The following is a 23007-nucleotide window of genomic DNA, read 5'->3' as shown; positions in this document are numbered from 1 at the left end:
GACACACTGATTGGATAAGTATACGGTAGTGAAAGGGTAATTAGAAGAGTGCTCATGGAGTGACAAGGGGAATGCTGGAGTGCATAGGTACTGCTCTGGGGATTGTAGCAGTGAATGTATTAGTGCCTAGGCCATTGCATGAAGCGTGCACAGTGAGTGACACGGAGATTGCTGGGCTGCATGGGTTGTGCTCTTGGGATTGTAGCACTGCATGAGTTAGTGCCTAGGCCATTGCATGAGTACATGAGTAGTAACTGGATGATTAGAGTGCTGCAAGAAGAGTGGATGGTGAATTTGTAAGTACACATGTACTCATGCAGTGTCCCAGGCACTAATGCATTCACTGCTACAATAGCCAGAGCAGTACCTATGCACTTCAATATTCCCCCTGTCACTCTGTGAGCACTCTTCCAATCACCTTGTCAGCAGCGTGAACCTATCCAATCACTGCTCCAATACCCTAGCACTTATAAATTCACCATGTACTCTCTTTGCAGTACTCTAATCATCCAGCCACTAACCATGTACTTATAGAATGACCCAGGCACTAACAGATGTAGTGCTACAATCCCCTGAGGACTACCTATGCATTCCAGCAATCCCCCTGTCAGTCTTTGACCACTATAGGTGTTATAGTTGTTTGGATTAGTACATGGTAGTGGCTGGGTGACTGGAGGAGTGCTCGAGGAGTGACAGTGTGATTGTGTGACTGCATGGGTACTACCTGGGGAATTGAAGGAGAAAATAAGAAATGTGTAAGTGGTTAGAGGACTGTATGGGTAGTGCATAGGGGATTGTAGCAGTGATCAGTTAGTGCGTGGATCATTGCATGAGTCCATAGATACTGACTGAAACATTAGAATACTGCAAGGAGAGTGACTGAGTGAATTTATAAGTTCTTGGGTATTGGCAGAGTGTTTGGATTAGTAGATAGTAGTGGCTGAGTGAGTGGAGGAGTGCACGGGGAGTGACAGGGTGATTGTTGGACTGCTTGGGTTCTACCAGAGGAATTGTAGGAGCGAATGAGAAGTGTGTAGGTATTAGAGGACTGCATGGGTAGAACACAGGGAATATAGCAGTGCATGTGTTAGTTCCTGGATCGTTGCATGACTACATGGGAAGTGACTGGATGATTAGAGTACTGCTAGGACAGTGCATGGTGATTTTATAAGTGCTTGGGTTTTGGCGCAGTGGTTGGATAAGGACATAGGACTGGCTGGGTGATTGGAGGACTGCATAGGTAGTACCAGGGAGTTTACTGGACTGCATGGGTAGTCCTCAAGACATTGCATCAGTGCATGTGATAGTGAATGGGTCATTGGACGAGTACATGGGTAGTGACTGGATAATTAGAGTGCTGCAGGGACAGTGCATGGTGATTTTATAACTGCTTGGGTTTTGGCGGAGTGATTGGATAAGTACATAGTGCTGGCTGGGTGATTGGAGGAGTGCATGGGTAGTGACAGAGGGATTTCTAGAGTGCATGTGTACTACCTAGGTAGTTGGAGGAGTGAATCAGTAGTGTGTCGGTGGTTAGAGGTCTGCGTGGGAAGTGCTCAGAGGATTGTAGCAGTGTATGGGTTAGTGCCTGGGTCATTGCATGACTACATGGGTAGTGACTGGATGATTAGAGTACTGCATGGTGGATTTATAAATGCTTGGGTTTTGGCAGAGTGATTGGATAAGGACATGGTGCTAGCAGAGTGATTGGAAGAGTGCTCAGGGAGTGACAGGGGGATTGCTGGACTGCTTGGGTAGTGCTCTGGAGATTTTAGCACTGCATGAATTAGTTCCTTGGCCATTGCATGAGTACATGTGTAGTGACTGGATGATTAGAGTGCTGCAAGGAAACTGCATGGTGAATTGATAAATGCTGGGGTTTTGGCAGAGCGATTAGATAAGTATCTGATGCTGGCAGAGTGATTGAAAGAGTGCATAGGGAGTGGCAGAGGGATTGCTGGTGTGCATGGGTAGTGCTCTGGTGATTGTAGCAGTGCATGTGTTCGTGCCTGGGTTATTACATCAGTACATGGGTAGTGACTGGATGATTACAGTACTGTAAGGAGAGTACATGGTGAATTTATAAGTGCTTTGGTTTTGGAGGACTGATTGGATAAGTACATTGTGCTGGCTGGGTGATTGGAGGAGTCCATAGGTAGTGACAGGCAGATTACTGGACTGTATAGGAAGTCCTCAGGGGATTGTAGCAATACATATGTTATTGCCTGGGTCATTGCATAAACACATGGTTAGTGACTGAATGGTGAATTTATGAGTGCTTGGGTATTGTCGCAGTGATTGGATAAGTATACGGTGCTGACAGGGTGATAGAGGAGTGGTCACGGAGTGACAAGGGGAGTGCATGTCTTAGTGCCTGGGTCATTGCATGACTACATGGGTAGTGACTGGCTGATTAGAGTACTGCGGGGAGAGTGCATGGTGAATTTATAAGTGCTTCGGTTTTGGCACAGTGATTGGATAAGGACATAGGACTGGCTGGGTGATTGGAGGACTGCATAGGTAGTAACAAGAAGATTACTGGACTGTATAGATAGTCCTCAAGGAGTGCAGCGGTGCATATGTTAGTTACTGGGTCATTGCATCAGTACATGGGTAGTGACTGGATGATTAGAGTGCTGCAAGGACAGTGCATGGTGATTGTAGGAGAGTAGGATCTGCTTCTTATGGTTACCCCCACTTTTTGCTGCTGTTTTTCGATTTTAGTCTGGAAGGGGCCCGGCTATCCAGGACCCCAGCCTAGCTGCTTCCTCTCTAAATGGATTCCTAGTAGCTTAGGTACACAACAGATTGGATTCGGAGGTGCCCTTATAAGTCCCTAGTATATGGTATATTATGTACCCAGGGAATAGGTATCCCAGAGGCCTACCAGGGGCTGAAGCATGTATTATGCCACCCCTGTGAAGCCCTCCAAAATGACACCACAGGTCTGCTACTGCAGCCTGGGTAAGGTGGTGCATGCACCCCTTACTGAGATATAGGTTCACTATATCTCACCTATCACTTCACATATAAACCTATCAGTCACCCCTATGGCAGGCCTTATCAATCCTGAAGGCAGAGTGCTTGGTTTTGTGTAAGAGGGTGCCCATGCATGAGCAGAGCCCCTCTGCAGCCTTTGTAATCTCTTCTCCGGGGTTGTCTGTGATGCAGCCTGACCAGATACTCTTAAGTGCATTATAACCAAACGGTAAATGCTAACTTTGGACTGGTTGCATGGAAACATCTTGTGTTTGGTGTCAAACACCTTGGAATCATACCCCCACACCAGTAACTGGTGTGGCAGTATGATCCCATCCTTCTAGAGGGAGAGAAATTACAGCACCGGTATACCCGGTAGCAGTTTAAAAGAGCCCTGGCATCACAAAATGGATGCTGCAGCCACAGACACGGGTCTGGCCTCCTGCTGCTGACCGAAACTCCAGCAGGAGAGGCATGGACAATTGGTTTCCTGTCACAGGGAGGTGTTACCACCTCCTAGACAGGCCTTAGTGGATTAGGGCTGGGTGGGAGCACTTCAGGAGTGCTTTGAAGTCCAGCACTGGGGGCACATTTGGTGTCTCTGTGCATAGTCCAGCTCAAACCGGTTGCAGGGGATATCAGACACTGCTCTGGCATAAAACTGGACAAAGGAAATGGGTGTAGCGACCCCTCTTTCCAAACCCTCCCATAGGCTGGTCCCCTGAGTTAGTCCAACCCCTTCCTTGGGTATAAAGAAGGAACCTCTGTAACCAGAACGTTAGATATTCCTTGATGAAACTCTGAAACTGAATCCTGGACCTTCGATGATCTGTTCAACGCCAGATGACTGAAGAATCTCCCTTGGAGTAAAGGAGTTACTCCCCTGCTCGGCAGGCAACAAAGACACATCTGTCTGGTCTGCATCTCCGAAGCTCCTGCCCGACGCCGAAGACTTTGCAACACCAGAGGTAGATTTCCAGACTTTCCAGAGGCTGAACCGATTCCCTAGCAAAGCTGAGACCCGTTGCCCTCGTGGGTACCATGGAACCGGAAACCCTGGACACAGTGCACATTTGCAAGTGCATCAGCTTCCCGACAACTCTTAAGGCTGTGCATTGGGTTACTTGTAGCCCAGACCCCGAGCACCTTTTGCTCTGAATATTGTGGGCCTACACTCCACGAGTGTTCTGTGAGCCCGCTCTTTGCATTTCCCGCTCGAGGTACCTTCGCGATCCCTTGTACGTCAACTGGTGGTTCCCTGTGAAGGCAACTCTTACTTTAAGTGGGCTTCCCTGGTTGGTTCAGAAGAACCCAGACTCTCCATTTCTTGGGGAGTCCCCAGGACCTTGCTGGTCTGCAACGAAGCCTCTTTCTCCTTTCTGAGTGGGTTGCTGTTGCCAAGGCTTGTTGTGTTCAATTTGGGCACCGATGCTGCAGCACTCAATATCCTTCATGGGACAGCTTGAATCCATCTCCTGGTTGTCCTCAACACCTCCTGGTCCTTGTGGCTGAAGAGTCAAACTTAACCTCTTCGCACCTGAAACACCCGACATCGGTGGGCATTTGTCTATCGTGCCCCTGGTCACTGGCAAGTGACCCAGACTCTGTCCCCTCTGATTTCAGGTTCTTCATAGCTCCTATCTAGGCTTGGATCTCTTCGGACACTTTACATCTTCCTGGCAGCAGCAATTCTTCGCCAGCGGCCATTGAAAACGACGACATGACCAGACACCATTTGGCACCTATGCAGTCGGCTTCCCTGGGTGAGGTAACTCGAGTGCTCTGGTGCTTCAATGGGTGTGGACCCTAGAACTCTCGAAGTCCAAGAGGGTTTGGTCCTAGTCCACCTCCAAGGGACTTTAACTTTAAAAATCTAACCGCAGCATTCCCCATAGAAACTTACGGGAGCTCGCGCCTGTGTTCTCACACTGCACACGGCCCCCGTGGGTCCCCTGTGTCATTACCTTGGGTGGTTCATTGGGGTCCCAGCAATTCTACCGGCTCTAGGCCTTGTGTCTAGTAAAGTCGTGGTTCTTATACCACTTTCTTAGTATATGGTTTGGTCCGCTCCTAGGGCCTAACATTTAAAGAGACTAGAAGGGTGTGTTTAGGAATAAATACATATATTTTATATATGTATCTGGTGTGGTCTCCTTTCATTTAGCCAGTCAAGAGATTATAGACTGGTAAAACAAGCTGCTTTACATTCCTTCAAGACTTAGCCTAAAGGCTGCTCTCCATAGCTACCACTAGGATAGCTTTCAATAAAGGTTGTCTTTAACCTATCAAAACCAAAGGGGATGATGGACGGAGTGTTGAAGATTGCAAGCATTCATCCCCAGTCAACTGATCTGGGTTTAATTCATCATCATTCTTTAGCTCACTCCGCCATCCCAGTTCAGACATGGCCATATGCAATTCAGTCTGACCCTGTGCCTCATGGGAACAGTTCAGCCTGAACTGACAAGCCATGTCTTCCCTGGACCGGAAACAAGCATCCTGGGACCGGTTTCTGGCTAATCGGCCACCATCAGCCAGGCTAGCTTGAATCCAGTGGCAAAGTGAGCAAGGGACCCAGGACTGGGCATACCCTGCCAACTTAGGGCGATAAAGCAAAACCAAAGGGGATGATGGACGGAGTGTTGAACATTGCAAGCACTCACCCAAAGTCATCTGATCTGGGTTTAATCCATCATAATTTTTTAGCTCACTTTGCCATGCCCAGTTCAAAAATGGCTATATACAAATCAGTCTGACCCTGTGCCTCATGGGAACATTCCAGCCCGAACTTCCAAGCCATGTCTTCCCTGGACCGGAAACAAGCATCCTGGGACCGAATTCTGGCTAACCAGCCGCCATCAGCCAGGCTAGCCTGAATCCAGTGGCAAAGTGAGCAAGGGACCCACTTCTGAGAATACACTGCCAACATAGGGCGAACAAAGCACAACCAAAGGGAATGATGGACCTAGTGTTGAACATTGCAAGCACTCACCCCCAGTCAACTGATCTGGGTTTAATCCATCATCATTCTTTAGCTCACTCCGCCACCCCAGTTCAGACATGGCCATATGCAAATCAGTCTGACCCTGTGCCTCATGGGAACACTCCAGCATGAAATGCCAAGCCATGTCTTCCCTGGACCGGAAACAAGCATCCTGGGACTGGTTTCTGGCTAATCAGCCGTCATCAGCCAGGCTAGCTTCAATCCAGTGGCAAAGGGAGAAAGGGACCCACGTCTAGGCATACCCTGCCAACTTAGGGCGAGCAAGCAAAACCAAAGGGGATGGTGGAAGGAGTGTTGAACATTGCAAGCACTCACCCCAGTCAACTGATCTGGGTTTAATCCATCATCATTCTTTAGCTCACTCCGCCACCCCAGTTCAGACATGGCCATATGCAAATCAGTCTGACCCTGTGCCTCATGGGAACAGTCCAGACCGAACTGCCAAACTATGTCTTCCCTGGACTGGAAACAAGCAACCTGGGACCGGTTTCTGGCTAATCAGCTGTCATCAGCCAGGCTAGCTTGGATCCAGTTGCAAAGTTAGTAAGGGACCCACATCTGGGCATACCCTGCCAACTTAGGGTGAAGAAAGCAAAACCAAAGGGGATGATGTACGAAGTGTTGAACATTACAAGCACTCACCCACAGTCAACTGATCTGGGATTAATGCATCATCATTCTTTAGCTCACTCTGCCACCCCAGTTCAGATATGGCCATATGCAAATTAGTCTGACCCTGTGCCTCATGGGACCACTCCAGCCCGAACTACCAAGCCATGTCTTCACTGGACCGGAAACAAGCATCCTGGGACCAGTTTCTGGCTCATCAGCCGACATCAGTCAGGCTAGCTTGAATCCAGTGGCAAAGTGAGGAGGGGACCCACGTCTGGGCATACCCTGCCAACTTAGGGCGAACAAAGCAAAACCAAAGGGGATGATGGACGAAGTGTTGAACATTTCAAACACTCCCCCCACTCAACTAATCTGGGTTTAATCCATCATCATTCTTTAGCTCACTCCCCCACCCCAGTTCATACATGGCCATATTCAAATCAGCCGAACCTGTGCCTCATGAGATTACTCCAGCCCGAACTGCCAAGCCTTGTCTTCCCTGGACCGGAAACAAGCATCCTGGGACAGGTTTCTGGCTAATCAGCAGTCACCAGCCAGGCTAGCTTGAATCCAGTGGCAAAGTGAGCAAGGGACCCACGTCTGGGCATACCGTGCCAACTTAGGTCGAACAAAGCAAAACCAAAAGGGATAATGGACAGAGTGTTGAACATTGCAAGCACTCACCCTCAGTCAACTGATCTGGGTTTAATCCATCATCATTCTTAAGCTCACTCCCCCACCCCAGTTCAGACATGGCCATATGCAAATCAGTCTGACCCTGTGCCTCATGGGAACAGTCCAGCCCGAACTGACAAGCCATGTCTTCCCTGGACCGAAAACAAGCATCCTGGGACCGGTTTCTGTCGAATCGGCCGCCATCAGCAAAGGCTAGCCTGAATCCAGTGGCAAAGTGAGCAAGGGACCCACGTGGCATACCCTGCCAACTTAGGGCGAACACAGCGAAACCAAAGGGGATGATGGACGGAGTGTTGAACATTGCAAGCACTCACCCCAGTCAACTGATCTGGGTTTAATCCATCATCATTTTATAGCTCACTCCACCACCCCAGTTGAGACAAGGCCATATGCAAATCAGTCTGACCCTGTGCCTCATGGGAACACTCCAGCCCGAAATACCAAGCCATGTCTTCACTGGACCGGAAATAGGCATCCTGGGACCGATTTCTGGCTAATCAGCCGTCATCAGCCAGGTTAACATGAATCCAGTGGCAAAGTGAGCCAGGGACCCACGTCTGCGCATACCCTGCCAAATTAGGGCGAACAAAGCAAAACCAAAGGGGATGATGGAAGGTTTGTTGAACATTGGAAGCATTCACCCCCAGTCAACTGATCTGGGTTTCATCCATCATCATTCTTTAGCTCACTCTGCCACCCCAGTTCAGACATGGCCATATGCAAATCAGTCTGACCCGGTGCCTCATGGGAACAGTCAAGCCCGAACTGACAAGCCATGTCTCCCCTGGACCGAAAACAAGCATCCTGGGACAGGTTTCTGGCTAATCGGCCGTCATCAGCCAGGCTAGCTTGAATCCAGTTGCAAAGTTAGCAAGGGACCCACGTATGGGCAACCCTGCCAACTTAGGACGAACAAAGCAAAACCAAAGGGGATGATGGACGGAGTGTTGAACATTGCAAGCACTCACCCCCAGTCAACAGATCTGGGTTTAGTCCATCATCATTTTTTAGCTCACTCCGCCACGCCCAGTTCAAACATGGCCTTATGCAAATCAGTCTGACCCTGTGCCTCATGGCAACATTCCAGCCCGAACTTCCAAGCCATGTCTTCCCTGGACCGGAAACAAGCATCATGGGACCGGTTTCTGGCTAATCAGCCGTCATCAGCCAGGATAGCTTGAATTCAGTTGCAAAGTTTAGCAAGGGACCCACGTCTGGGCATACCCTGCCAACTTAGGGTGAACAAAGCAAAACCAAAGTGGATAATGGACGGAGTGTTGAACATTGCAAGCACTCACCCCCAGTCAACTGATCTGGGTTTAATCCATCATCATTCTTAAGCTCACTCCCCCACCCCAGTTCAGACATGGTCATATACAAATCAGTCTGACCCTGTGCCTCATGGGAACAATCCAGGCCGAACTGCCAAGCCATGTCTTCCCTGGACTGGAAACAAGCATCCTGGGCCAGTTTCTGGCTAATCAGCGGTCATCAGCCAGGTTAACATGAATCCAGTGGCAATGTGAGAAAGGGACCCACGTCTGGGCATACCATGCCAACATAGGGCGAACAAAGCAAAACCAAAGGGGATGATGGAAGGAGTGTTGAACATTGCAAGCATTCACCCCCAGTCAACTGATCTGGGTTTCAACCATCATCATTCTTTAGCTCACTCTGCCACCACAGTTCAGACATGGCCATATGCAAATCAGTCTGACCCTGTGCCTCATGGGAACAGTCCAGCCCGAACTAACAAGCCATGTCTTCCCTGGACCGAAACCAAGCATCCTGGGACCGGGTTTTGGCTAATCGGCCGCCATCAGCCAGGCTAGCCTGAATCCAGTGGCAAAGTGAGCAAGGGACCAACGTCTGGGCATACCCTGCCAACTTAGGGCGAACAAAGCAAAACCAAAGAGGATGATGGACGGAGTGTTGAACATTGCAAGCACTCACCCCCAGTCAACTGATCTGGGTTTAATCCATCATCATTTTTTAGCTCACTCCACCACGCCCAGTTCAAACATGGCAATATGCAAATCAGTCTGACCCTGTGCCTCATGGGAACATTCCAGCCCGAACTTCTAAGGCATGTCTTTCCTGGACCGGAAACAAGCATCCTGGGACCGGTTTCTGGCTAATCAGCCGTCATCAGCCAGGCTCGCTTGAATCCAGTTGCAAAGTTAGCAAGGGACCCACGTATGGGCATACCCTGCCAACTTAGGACGAACACAGCAAAACCAAAGGGGATGATGGATGGAGTGTTGAACATTGCAAGCACTCACCCCCAGTTAACTGATCTGGGTTTAATTCATCATCATTCTTTAGCTCACTCCGCCACCCCAGTTCAGACATGGCCATATGCAAATCAGTCTGACCCTGTGCCTCATGGGAACAGTCCAGCCCGAACTTCCAAGCCATGTCTTCCCGGGACCGGAAACAACCATCCTAGGACCGGTTTCTGGCTAATCAGCCGTCATCAGCCAGGCTAGCTTGAATCCAGTGGCAAAGTGAGCAAGGGACCCTCGTCTGGGCATACCCTGCCAACTTAGGGCGAACAAGGCAAAACCAAAGGGGATGATAGACGGAGTGTTGAACATTGGAAGCACTCACCCCCAGTCAACTGACCTGGGTTTAATCCATCATCATTCTTTAGTTCCCTTCGCCACCCCAGTTAAGAAATGGCCATATGCAAATCAGTCTGACCCTGTGCCTCATGGGAACAGTCCATCCTAAACTGCCAAGCCATGTCTTCCCTGGACCGGAAACAAGCAACGTGGGACCGGTTTCTGGTTAATCGGCAATCATCAGCCAGGCTAGCTTGAATTCAGTGGCAAAGTGAGCAAGGGACCCACGTCTGGGCATACTCTGCCAACTTAGGGTAAACAAAGCAAAACCAAAAGGGATGATGGACGGAGTGTTGAACATTGCAAACACTCACCCCCAGTCAACTGATATGAGTTTAATCCATCATCATTCTTTAGCTCACTCTGCCACCCCAGTTCAGACATGGTCATATGCAAATCAGTCTCACCCTGTGCCTCATGGGAACAGTCCAGCCCAAACTGCCAAGCCATGTCTTCCCTGGACCGGAAACAAGCATCCTGGGACCTGTTTCTGGCTAATCAGCCGTCATCAGCGAGGCTAGCTTGAATCCAGTTGCAAAGTTAGCAAGGGACCCACGTCTGGGCATACCCTGCCAACTTAGGGCAAAGAAAGCAAAACCAAAGGGGATGATGGACGAAGTGTTGAACATTGCAAGCACTCACCCCCAGTCAACTGATCTGGGTTTAATGCATCATCATTCTTTAGCTCACTCCGCCACCCCAGTTCAGATATGGCCATATGCAAATCAGTCTGACCGTGTGCCTCATGGGAACAGTCTAGCCCGAACTGCCAAGCCATGTCTTCCCTGGACCAGAAACAAGCTTCCTGGGACCGGTTTCTGGCTAATCGGCCTTCCCCAGCCAGGCTAGCTTGAATCAAGTGGCAAAGTGAGCAAGAGACCTACGTCTGGGCATACCCTGCCAACTTAGGGCAAGCAAGCAAAACCAAAGGGGATGGTGGAAGGAGTGTTGAACATTGCAAGCACTCACCCCCAGTCAACTGATCTGGGTTTAATGCATCATCATTCTTTAGCTCACTCCGCCACCCCAGTTCAGATACGGCCATATGCAAATCAGTCTGACCGTGTGCCTCATGGGAACAGTATAGCCCAAACTGCCAAGCAATGTCTTCCCTGGACCGGAAACAAGCATCCTGGGACAGGTTTCTGGATAATCGGCCGCCATCAGCCAGGTTAGCCTGAATCCATTGGCAAAGTGAGCAAGGGACCAACGTCTGGGCATACCCTGCCAACTTAGGGCAAACAAAGCAAAACCAAAGAGGATGATGGACAGAGTGTTGAACATTGCAAGCACTCACCCCCAGTCAACTGATCTGGGTTTAGTCCATCATCATTTTTTAGCTCACTCCGCCACGCCCAGTTCAAACATGGCCTTATGCAAATCAGTCTGACCCTGTGCCTCATGGCAACATTCCAGCCCGAACTTCCAAGCCATGTCTTCCCTGGACCGGAAACAAGCATCATGGGACGGGTTTCTGGCTAATCAGCCGTCATCAGCCAGGCTAGCTTGAATTCAGTTGCAAAGTTTAGCAAGGGACCCACGTCTGGGCATACCCTGCCAACTTAGGGTGAACAAAGCAAAACCAAAGCGGATAATGGACGGAGTGTTGAACATTGCAAGCACTCACCCCCAGTCAACTGATCTGGGTTTAATCCATCATCATTCTTAAGCTCACTCCCCCACCCCAGTTCAGACATGGTCATATACAAATCAGTCTGACCCTGTGCCTCATGGGAACAATCCAGGCCGAACTGCCAAGCCATGTCTTCCCTGGACTGGAAACAAGCATCCTGGGACTGGTTATTGGCTAATCGGCCGCCATCAGCCAGGCTAGCCTGAATCCAGTGGCAAAGTGAGCAAGGGACCAACGTCTGGGCATACCCTGCCAACTTAGGGCGAACAAAGCAAAACCAAAGAGGATGATGGACGGAGTGTTGAACATTGCAAGCACTCACCCCCAGTCAACTGATCTGGGTTTAATCCATCATCATTTTTTAGCTCACTCCACCACGCCCAGTTCAAACATGGCAATATGCAAATCAGTCTGACCCTGTGCCTCATGGGAACATTCCAGCCCGAACTTCTAAGGCATGTCTTCCCTGGACCAGAAACAAGCATCCTGGTACTGGTTTCTGGCTAATCAGCCGTCATCAGCCAGGCTAGCTTGAATCCAGTTGCAAAGTTAGCAAGGGACCCACGTATGGGCATACCCTGCCAACTTAGGACGAACAAAGCAAAACCAAAGGGGATGATGGACGGAGTGTTGAACATTGCAAGCACTCACCCCCAGTCAACTGATCTGGGTTTAATTCATCATCATTCTTTAGCTCACTCCGCCACCCCAGTTCAGACATGGCCATATGCAAATCAGTCTGACCCTGTGCCTCATGGGAACAGTCCAGCCCGAACTTCTAAGCCATGTCTTCCCGGGACCGGAAACAAGCATCCTAGGACCGGTTTCTGGCTAATCAGCCGTCATCAGCCAGGCTACCTTGAATCCAGTGGCAAAGTGAGCAAGGGACCCACGTCTGGGCATACCCTGCCAACTTAGGGCGAACAAGGCAAAACCAAAGGGGATGATGGACGGAGTGTTGAACATTGCAAGCACTCACCCCCAGTCAACTGACCTGGGTTTAATCCATCATCATTCTTTAGCTCACTTCGCCACCCCAGTTCAGACATGGCCATATGCAAATCAGTCTGACCTTGTGCCTCATGGGAACAGTCCATCCTAAACTGCCAAGCCATGTCTTCCCTGGACCGGAAAAAAACAATGTGGGACTGGTTTCTGGTTAATCGGCCATCATCAGCCAGGCTAGCTTGAATTCAGTGGCAAAGTGAGCAAGGGACACATGTCTGGGCATACCCTGCCAACTTAGGGTGAACAAAGCAAAACCAAAGAGGATGATGGACGGAGTGTTGAACATTGCAAACACTCACCCCCAGTCAACTGATATGAGTTTAATCCATCATCATTCTTTAGCTCACTCTGCCACCCCAGTTCAGACATGGTCATATGCAAATCAGTCTCACCCTGTGCCTCATGGGAACAGTCCAGCACAAACTGCAAAGCCATGTCTTCCCTGGACCGGAAACAAGCAACCGGGGACTGGTTTCTGGCTAATTGTCCATCATCAGCCAGGCTAGCTTGAATTCAGTGGCAAAGTGAGCAAGGGACACATGTCTGGGCATACCCTGCCAACTTAGGGTGAACAAAGCAAAACCAAAGAGGATGATGGACGGAGTGTTGACATTGCAAACACTCACCCCCAGTCAACTGATATGAGTTTAATCCATCATCATTCTTTAGCTCACTCTGCCATGCCCAGTTCAAACATGGCCATATGCAAATCAGTCTGACCCTGTGCCTCATGGGAACATTCCAGCCCGAACTTCCAAGCCATGTCTCCCCTGGACTGGAAACAAGCATCCTGGGACCGGTTTCTGGCTAATCAGCCGTCATCAGCCAGGCTAGCTTGAATCCAGTTGCAAAGTTAGCAAGGGACCCACGTCTGGGCATACCCTGCCAACTTAGGGCAAAGAAAGCAAAACCAAAGGGGATGATGGACGAAGTGTTGAACATTGCAAGCACTCACCCCCAGTCAACTGATCTGGGTTTAATGCATCATCATTCTTTAGCTCACTCTGCCACCCCAGTTCAGATATGGCCATATGCAAATCAGTCTGACCGTGTGCCTCATGGGAACAGTCTAGCCCGAACTGCCAAGCCATGTCTTCCCTGGACCAGAAACAAGCTTCCTGGGACTGGTTTCTGGCTAATCGGCCTTCCCCAGCCAGGCTAGCTTGAATCAAGTGGCAAAGTGAGCAAGAGACCCACGTCTGGGCATACCCTGCCAACTTAGGGCGAGCAAGCAAAACCAAAGGGGATGGTGGAAGGAGTGTTGAACATTGCAAGCACTCACCCCCAGTCAACTGATCTGGGTTTAATGCATCATCATTCTTTAGCTCACTCCGCCACCCCAGTTCAGATATGGCCATATGCAAATCAGTCTGACCGTGTGCCTCATGGGAACAGTCTAGCCCAAACTGCCAAGCAATGTCTTCCCTGGACCGGAAACAAGCATCCTGGGACCGGTTTCTGGCTAATCAGCCGTCATTAGCCAGGCTAGCTTGAATCCAGTGGCAAAGGGAGCAAGGGACCCACATCTAGGCATGCCCTGCCAACTTAGGGCGAGCAAGCAAAACCAAAGGGGATGGTGGAAGGAGTGTTGAACATTGCAAGCACTCACCCCAGTCAACTGATCTGGGTTTAATCCATCATCATTCTTTAGCTCACTCCGCCACCCCAGTTCAGACATGGCCATATGCAAATCAGTCTGACCCTGTGCCTCATGGGAACAGTCCAGATCGAACTGCCAAACTATGTCTTCCCTTGACTGGAAACAAGCAACCTGGGACCGGTTTCTGGCTAATCGGCTGTCATCAGCCAGGCTAGCTTGGATCCAGTTGCAAAGTTAATAAGGGACCCACGTCTGGGCATACCCTGCCAACTTAGGGTGAAGAAAGCAAAACCAAAGGGGATGATGGACGAAGTGTTGAACATTGCAAGCACTCACCCCCAGTCAACTGATCTGGGTTAAATGCATCATCATTCTTTAGCTCACTCCGCCACCCCAGTTCAGATATGGCCAAATGCAAATCAGTCTGACCGTGTGCCTCATGGGAACAGTATCGCCCAAACTGCCAAGCAATGTCTTCCCTGGACCGGAAACAAGCATCCTGGGACCGGTTTCTGGCTAATCGGCCTTCACCAGCCAGGCTAGCTTGAATCCAGTGGCAAAGTGAGCAAGAGACCCACGTCTGAGCATACCCTGCCAACTTTGGGCGAACACAGGAAAACCAAAGGGGGTGATGGACAGAGTGTTGAACATTGCAAGCACTCACCCCCAGTCAACTGTTTTGGGTTAATCCATCATCACTATTTAGCTCATTCCGCCACCCCAGTTCAGACATGGCCATATGCAAATTAGTCTGACCCTGTGCCTCATGGGAACACTCCAGCCTGAACTGCCAAGCCATGTCTTCCCTGAACCGGAAACAAGCATATTGGGACCGGTTTTTGGCTCATCAGCCGTCATCAGCCAGGCAAGCTTGAATCCAGTGGCAAAGTGAGCAAGGGACCCACGTCTGGGCATACCCTGACAACTTAGGGCGAACAAGGCAAAACCAAAGGGGATGATGGAAGGAGTGTTGAACATTGCAAGCATTCACCCCCATTCAACTGATCTGGGTTTCAACCATCATCATTCTTTAGCTCACTCTGCCACCACAGTTCAGACATGGCCATATGCAAATCAGTCTGACCCTGTGCCTCATGGGAACAGTCCAGCCCGAACTGACAAGCCATGTCTTCCCTGGACCGAAACCAAGCATCCTGGGACCGGTTATTGGCTAATCGGCCGCCATCAGCCAGGCTAGCCTGAATCCAGTGGCAAAGTGAGCAAGGGACCAACGTCTGGGCATGCCCTGCCAACTTAGGGCGAATAAAGCAAAACCAAAGAGGATGATGGACGGAGTGTTGAACATTGCAAGCACTCACCCCCAGTCAACTGATCTGGGTTTAATCCATCATCATTTTTTAGCTCACTCCACCACGCCCAGTTCAAACATGGCAATATGCAAATCAGTCTGACCCTGTGCCTCATGGGAACAGTCCAGCCCGAACTTCCAAGCCATGTCTTCCCGGGACCGGAAACAAGCATCCTAGGACCGGTTTCTGGCTAATCAGCCGTCATCAGCCAGGCTAGCTTGAATCCAGTTGCAAAGTTAGCAAGGGACCCACGTATGGGCATACCCTGCCAACTTAGGACGAACAAAGCAAAACCAAAGGGGATGTTGGACGGAGTGTTGAACATTGCAAGCACTCACCCCCAGTCAACTGACCTGGGTTTAATCCATCATCATTCTTTAGCTCACTTCGCCACCCCAGTTCAGACATGGCCATATGCAAATCAGTCTGACCTTGTGCCTCATGGGAACAGTCCATCCTAAACTGCCAAGCCATGTCTTCCCTGGACCGGAAAAAAACAATGTGGGACTGGTTTCTGGTTAATCGGCAATCATCAGCCAGGCTAGCTTGAATTCAGTGGCAAAGTGAGCAAGGGACCCACGTCTGGACATACCCTGCCAACTTAGGGTGAACAAAGCAAAACCAAAGGGGATGATGGACGGAGTGTTGAACATTGCAAACACTCACCCCCAGTCAACTGATATGAGTTTAATCCATCATCATTCTTTAGCTCACTCTGCCACCCCAGTTCAGACATGGTCATATGCAAATCAGTCTCACCCTGTGACTCATGGGAACAGTCCAGCACAAACTGCCAAGCCATGTCTTCCCTGGACCGGAAACAAGCAACCGGGGACTGGTTTCTGGCTAATTGGCCATCATCAGCCAGGCTAGCTTGAATTCAGTGGCAAAGTGAGCAAGGGACACATGTCTGGGCATACCCTGCCAACTTAGGGTGAACAAAGCAAAACCAAAGAGGATGATGGACGGAGTGTTGAACATTGCAAACACTCACCCCCAGTCAACTGATATGAGTTTAATCCATCATCATTCTTTAGCTCACTCTGCCACCCCAGTTCAGACATGGTCATATGCAAATCAGTCTCACCCTGTGCCTCATGGGAACAGTCCAGCACAAACTGCCAAGCCATGTCTTCCCTGGACCGGAAACAAGCAACCGGGGACTGGTTTCTGGCTAATTGTCCATCATCAGCCAGGCTAGCTTGAATTCAGTGGCAAAGTGAGCAAGGGACACACGTCTGGGCATACCCTGCCAACTTAGGGTGAACAAAGCAAAACCAAAGAGGATGATGGACGGAGTGTTGACATTGCAAACACTCACCCCCAGTCAACTGATATGAGTTTAATCCATCATCATTCTTTAGCTCACTCTGCCATGCCCAGTTCAAACATGGCCATATGCAAATCAGTCTGACCCTTTGCCTCATGGGAACATTCCAGCCCGAACTTCCAAGCCATGTCTTCCCTGGACCAGAAACAAGCATCCTGGGACCGGTTTCTGGCTAATCAGCCGTCATCAGCCAGGCTAGCTTGAATCCAGTTGCAAAGTTAGCAAGGGACCCAAGTCTGGGCATACCCTGCCAACTTAGGGCAAAGAAAGCAAAACCAAAGGGGATGATGGACGAAGTGTTGAACAGTGCAAGCACTCACCCCCAGTAAACTGATCTGGGTTTAATGCATCATCATTCTTTAGCTCACTCCGCCACCCCAGTTCAGATATGGCCATATGCAAATCAGTCTGACCGTGTGCCTCATGGGAACAGTCTAGCCCGAACTGCCAAGCCATGTCTTCCCTGGACCAGAAACAAGCTTCCTGGGATTGGTTTCTGGCTAATCGGCCTTCCCCAGCCAGGCTAGCTTGAATCAAGTGGCAAAGGGAGCAAGAGACCCACGTCTGGGCATACCCTGCCAACTTAGGGCGAGCAAGCAAAACCAAAGGGGATGGTGGAAGGAGTGTTGAACATTGCAAGCACTCACCCCCAGTCAACTGATCTGGGTTTAATGCATCATCATTCTTTAGCTCACTCCGCCACCCCAGTTCAGATATGGCCATATGCAAATCAGTCTGACCGTGTGCCTCATGGGAACAGTCTAGCCCAAACTGCCAAGCAATGTCTTCCCTGGACCGGAAACAAGCATCCTGGGACCGGTTTCTGGCTAATCAGCCGTCATTAGCCAGGCTAGCTTGAATCCAGTGGCAAAGGGAGCAAGGGACCCACATCTAGGCATGCCCTGCCAACTTAGGGCGAGCAAGCAAAACCAAAGGGGATGGTGGAAGGAGTGTTGAACATTGCAAGCACTCACCCCAGTCAACTGATCTGGGTTTAATCCATCATCATTCTTTAGCTCACTCCGCCACCCCAGTTCAGACATGGCCATATGCAAATCAGTCTGACCCTGTGCCTCATGGGAACAGTTCAGATCGAACTGCCAAACTATGTCTTCCCTGGACTGGAAACAAGCAACCTGGGACCGGTTTCTGGCTAATCGGCTGTCATCAGCCAGGCTAGCTTGGATCCAGTTGCAAAGTTAATAAGGGACCCACGTCTGGGCATATCCTGCCAACTTAGGGTGAAGAAAGCAAAACCAAAGGGGATGATGGACGAAGTGTTGAACATTGCAAGCACTCACCCCCAGTCAACTGATCTGGGTTAAATGCATCATCATTCTTTAGCTCACTCCGCCACACCAGTTCAGATATGGCCATATGCAAATCAGTCTGACCGTGTGCCTCATGGGAACAGTATCGCCCAAACTGCCAAGCAATGTCTTCCCTGGACCGGAAACAAGCATCCTGGGACCGGTTTCTGACTAATCGGCCTTCACCAGCCAGGCTAGCTTGAATCCAGTGGCAAAGTGAGCAAGAGACCCACGTCTGAGCATACCCTGCCAACTTTGGGCGAACACAGGAAAACCAAAGGGGGTGATGGACGGAGTGTTGAACATTGCAAGCACTCACCCCCAGTCAACTGTTTTGGGTTAATCCATCATCACTATTTAGCTCATTCCGCCACCCCAGTTCAGACATGGCCATATGCAAATTAGTCTGACCCTGTGCCTCATGGGAACACTCCAGCCTGAACTGCCAAGCCATGTCTTCCCTGAACCGGAAACAAGCATATTGGGACCGGTTTTTGGCTCATCAGCCGTCATCAGCCAGGCAAGCTTGAATCCAGTGGCAAAGTGAGCAAGGGACCCACGTCTGGGCATACCCTGACAACTTAGGGCGAACAAGGCAAAACCAAAGGGGATGATGGAAGGAGTGTTGAACATTGCAAGCATTCACCCCCAGTCAACTGATCTGGGTTTCAACCATCATCATTCTTTAGCTCACTCTGCCACCACAGTTCAGACATGGCCATATGCAAATCAGTCTGACCCTGTGCCTCATGGGAACAGTCCAGCCCGAACTGACAAGCCATGTCTTCCCTGGACCGAAACCAAGCATCCTGGGACCGGTTATTGGCTAATCGGCCGCCATCAGCCAGGCTAGCCTGAATCCAGTGGCAAAGTGAGCAAGGGACCAACGTCTGGGCATACCCTGCCAACTTAGGGCGAATAAAGCAAAACCAAAGAGGATGATGGACGGAGTGTTGAACATTGCAAGCACTCACCCCCAGTCAACTGATCTGGGTTTAATCCATCATCATTTTTTAGCTCACTCCACCACGCCCAGTTCAAACATGGCAATATGCAACTCAGTCTGACCCTGTGCCTCATGGGAACATTCCAGCCCGAACTTCTAAGGCATGTCTTCCCTGGACCAGAAACAAGCATCCTGGTACCGGTTTCTGGCTAATCAGCCGTCATCAGCCAGGCTAGCTTGAATCCAGTTGCAAAGTTAGCAAGGGACCCACGTATGGGCATACCCTGCCAACTTAGGACGAACAAAGCAAAACCAAAGGGGATGATGGACAGAGTGTTGAACATTGCAAGCACTCACTCCCAGTCAACTGACCTGGGTTTAATCCATCATCATTCTTTAGCTCAATTCGCCACCCCAGTTCAGACATGGCCATATGCAAATCAGTCTGACCTTGTGCCTCATGGGAACAGTCCATCCTAAACTGCCAAGCCATATCTTCCCTGGACCGGAAAAAAACAACGTGGGACTGGTTTCTGGTTAATCGGCAATCATCAGCCAGGCTAGCTTGAATTCAGTGGCAAAGTGAGCAAGGGACCCACGTCTGGGCATACCCTGCCAACTTAGGGTGAACAAAGCAAAACCAAAGGGGACGATGGACGGAGTGTTGAACATTGCAAACACTCACCCCCAGTCAACTGATATGAGTTTAATCCATCATCATTCTTTAGCTCACTCTGCCACCCCAGTTCAGACATGGTCATATGCAAATCAGTCTCACCCTGTGACTCATGGGAACAGTCCAGCACAAACTGCCAAGCCATGTCTTCCCTGGACCGGAAACAAGCAACCGGGGACTGGTTTCTGGCTAATTGGCCATCATCAGCCAGGCTAGCTTGAATTCAGTGGCAAAGTGAGCAAGGGACACATGTCTGGGCATACCCTGCCAACTTAGGGTGAACAAAGCAAAACCAAAGAGGATGATGGACGGAGTGTTGAACATTGCAAACACTCACCCCCAGTCAACTGATATGAGTTTAATCCATCATCATTCTTTAGCTCACTCTGCCACCCCAGTTCAGACATGGTCATATGCAAATCAGTCTCACCCTGTGCCTCATGGGAACAGTCCAGCACAAACTGCCAAGCCATGTCTTCCCTGGACCGGAAACAAGCAACCGGGGACTGGTTTCTGGCTAATTGTCCATCATCAGCCAGGCTAGCTTGAATTCAGTGGCAAAGTGAGCAAGGGACACACGTCTGGGCATACCCTGCCAACTTAGGGTGAACAAAGCAAAACCAAAGAGGATGATGGACGGAGTGTTGACATTGCAAACACTCACCCCCAGTCAACTGATATGAGTTTAATCCATCATCATTCTTTAGCTCACTCTGCCATGCCCAGTTCAAACATGGCCATATGCAAATCAGTCTGACCCTGTGCCTCATGGGAACATTCCAGCCCGAACTTCCAAGCCATGTCTTCCCTGGACCGGAAACAAGCATCCTGGGACCGGTTTCTGGCTAATCAGCCGTCATCAGCCAGGCTAGCTTGAATCCAGTTGCAAAGTTAGCAAGGGACCCACGTCTGGGCATACCCTGCCAACTTAGGGCAAAGAAAGCAAAACCAAAGGGGATGATGGACGAAGTGTTGAACAGTGCAAGCACTCACCCCCAGTAAACTGATCTGGGTTTAATGCATCATCATTCTTTAGCTCACTCCGCCACCCCAGTTCAGATATGGCCATATGCAAATCAGTCTGACCGTGTGCCTCATGGGAACAGTCTAGCCCGAACTGCCAAGCCATGTCTTCCCTGGACCAGAAACAAGCTTCCTGGGACTGGTTTCTGGCTAATCGGCCTTCCCCAGCCAGGCTAGCTTGAATCAAGTGGCAAAGTGAGCAAGAGACCCACGTCTGGGCATACCCTGCCAACTTAGGGCGAGCAAGCAAAACCAAAGGGGATGGTGGAAGGAGTGTTGAACATTGCAAGCACTCACCCCCAGTCAACTGATCTGGGTTTAATGCATCATCATTCTTTAGCTCACTCCGCCACCCCAGTTCAGATATGGCCATATGCAAATCAGTCTGACCGTGTGCCTCATGGGAACAGTCTAGCCCAAACTGCCAAGCAATGTCTTCCCTGGACCGGAAACAAGCATCCTGGGACCGGTTTCTGGCTAATCAGCCGTCATTAGCCAGGCTAGCTTGAATCCAGTGGCAAAGGGAGCAAGGGACCCACATCTAGGCATGCCCTGCCAACTTAGGGCGAGCAAGCAAAACCAAAGGGGATGGTGGAAGGAGAGTTGAACATTGCAAGCACTCACCCCAGTCAACTGATCTGGGTTTAATCCATCATCATTCTTTAGCTCACTCCGCCACCCTAGTTCAGACATGGCCATATGCAAATCAGTCTGACCCTGTGCCTCATGGGAACAGTTCAGATCGAACTGCCAAACTATGTCTTCCCTGGACTGGAAACAAGCAACCTGGGACCGGTTTCTGGCTAATCGGCTGTCATCAGCCAGGCTAGCTTGGATCCAGTTGCAAAGTTAATAAGGGACCCACGTCTGGGCATATCCTGCCAACTTAGGGTGAAGAAAGCAAAACCAAAGGGGATGATGGACGAAGTGTTGAACATTGCAAGCACTCACCCCCAGTCAACTGATCTGGGTTAAATGCATCATCATTCTTTAGCTCACTCCGCCACACCAGTTCAGATATGGCCATATGCAAATCAGTCTGACCGTGTGCCTCATGGGAACAGTATCGCCCAAACTGCCAAGCAATGTCTTCCCTGGACCGGAAACAAGCATCCTGGGACCGGTTTCTGACTAATCGGCCTTCACCAGCCAGGCTAGCTTGAATCCAGTGGCAAAGTGAGCAAGAGACCCACGTCTGAGCATACCCTGCCAACTTTGGGCGAACACAGGAAAACCAAAGGGGGTGATGGACGGAGTGTTGAACATTGCAAGCACTCACCCCCAGTCAACTGTTTTGGGTTAATCCATCATCACTATTTAGCTCATTCCGCCACCCCAGTTCAGACATGGCCATATGCAAATTAGTCTGACCCTGTGCCTCATGGGAACACTCCAGCCTGAACTGCCAAGCCATGTCTTCCCTGAACCGGAAACAAGCATATTGGGACCGGTTTTTGGCTAATCAGCCGTCATCAGCCAGGCAAGCTTGAATCCAGTGGCAAAGTGAGCAAGGGACCCACGTCTGGGCATACCCTGACAACTTAGGGCGAACAAGGCAAAACCAAAGGGGATGATGGAAGGAGTGTTGAACATTGCAAGCATTCACCCCCAGTCAACTGATCTGGGTTTCAACCATCATCATTCTTTAGCTCACTCTGCCACCACAGTTCAGACATGGCCATATGCAAATCAGTCTGACCCTGTGCCTCATGGGAACAGTCCAGCCCGAACTGACAAGCCATGTCTTCCCTGGACCGAAACCAAGCATCCTGGGACCGGTTATTGGCTAATCGGCCGCCATCAGCCAGGCTAGCCTGAATCCAGTGGCAAAGTGAGCAAGGGACCAACGTCTGGGCATACCCTGCCAACTTAGGGCGAATAAAGCAAAACCAAAGAGGATGATGGACGGAGTGTTGAACATTGCAAGCACTCACCCCCAGTCAACTGATCTGGGTTTAATCCATCATCATTTTTTAGCTCACTCCACCACGCCCAGTTCAAACATGGCAATATGCAACTCAGTCTGACCCTGTGCCTCATGGGAACATTCCAGCCCGAACTTCTAAGGCATGTCTTCCCTGGACCAGAAACAAGCATCCTGGTACCGGTTTCTGGCTAATCAGCCGTCATCAGCCAGGCTAGCTTGAATCCAGTTGCAAAGTTAGCAAGGGACCCACGTATGGGCATACCCTGCCAACTTAGGACGAACAAAGCAAAACCAAAGGGGATGATGGACGGAGTGTTGAACATTGCAAG

The sequence above is a fragment of the Triturus cristatus genome, chromosome 1_1, assembly GCF_964204655.1.
Source record: "Triturus cristatus chromosome 1_1, aTriCri1.1, whole genome shotgun sequence".
NCBI lineage: Eukaryota > Metazoa > Chordata > Amphibia > Caudata > Salamandridae > Triturus > Triturus cristatus.
The sequence above is the reverse complement of the archived record's forward strand: the minus strand, read 5'-3'. Positions refer to the sequence as shown.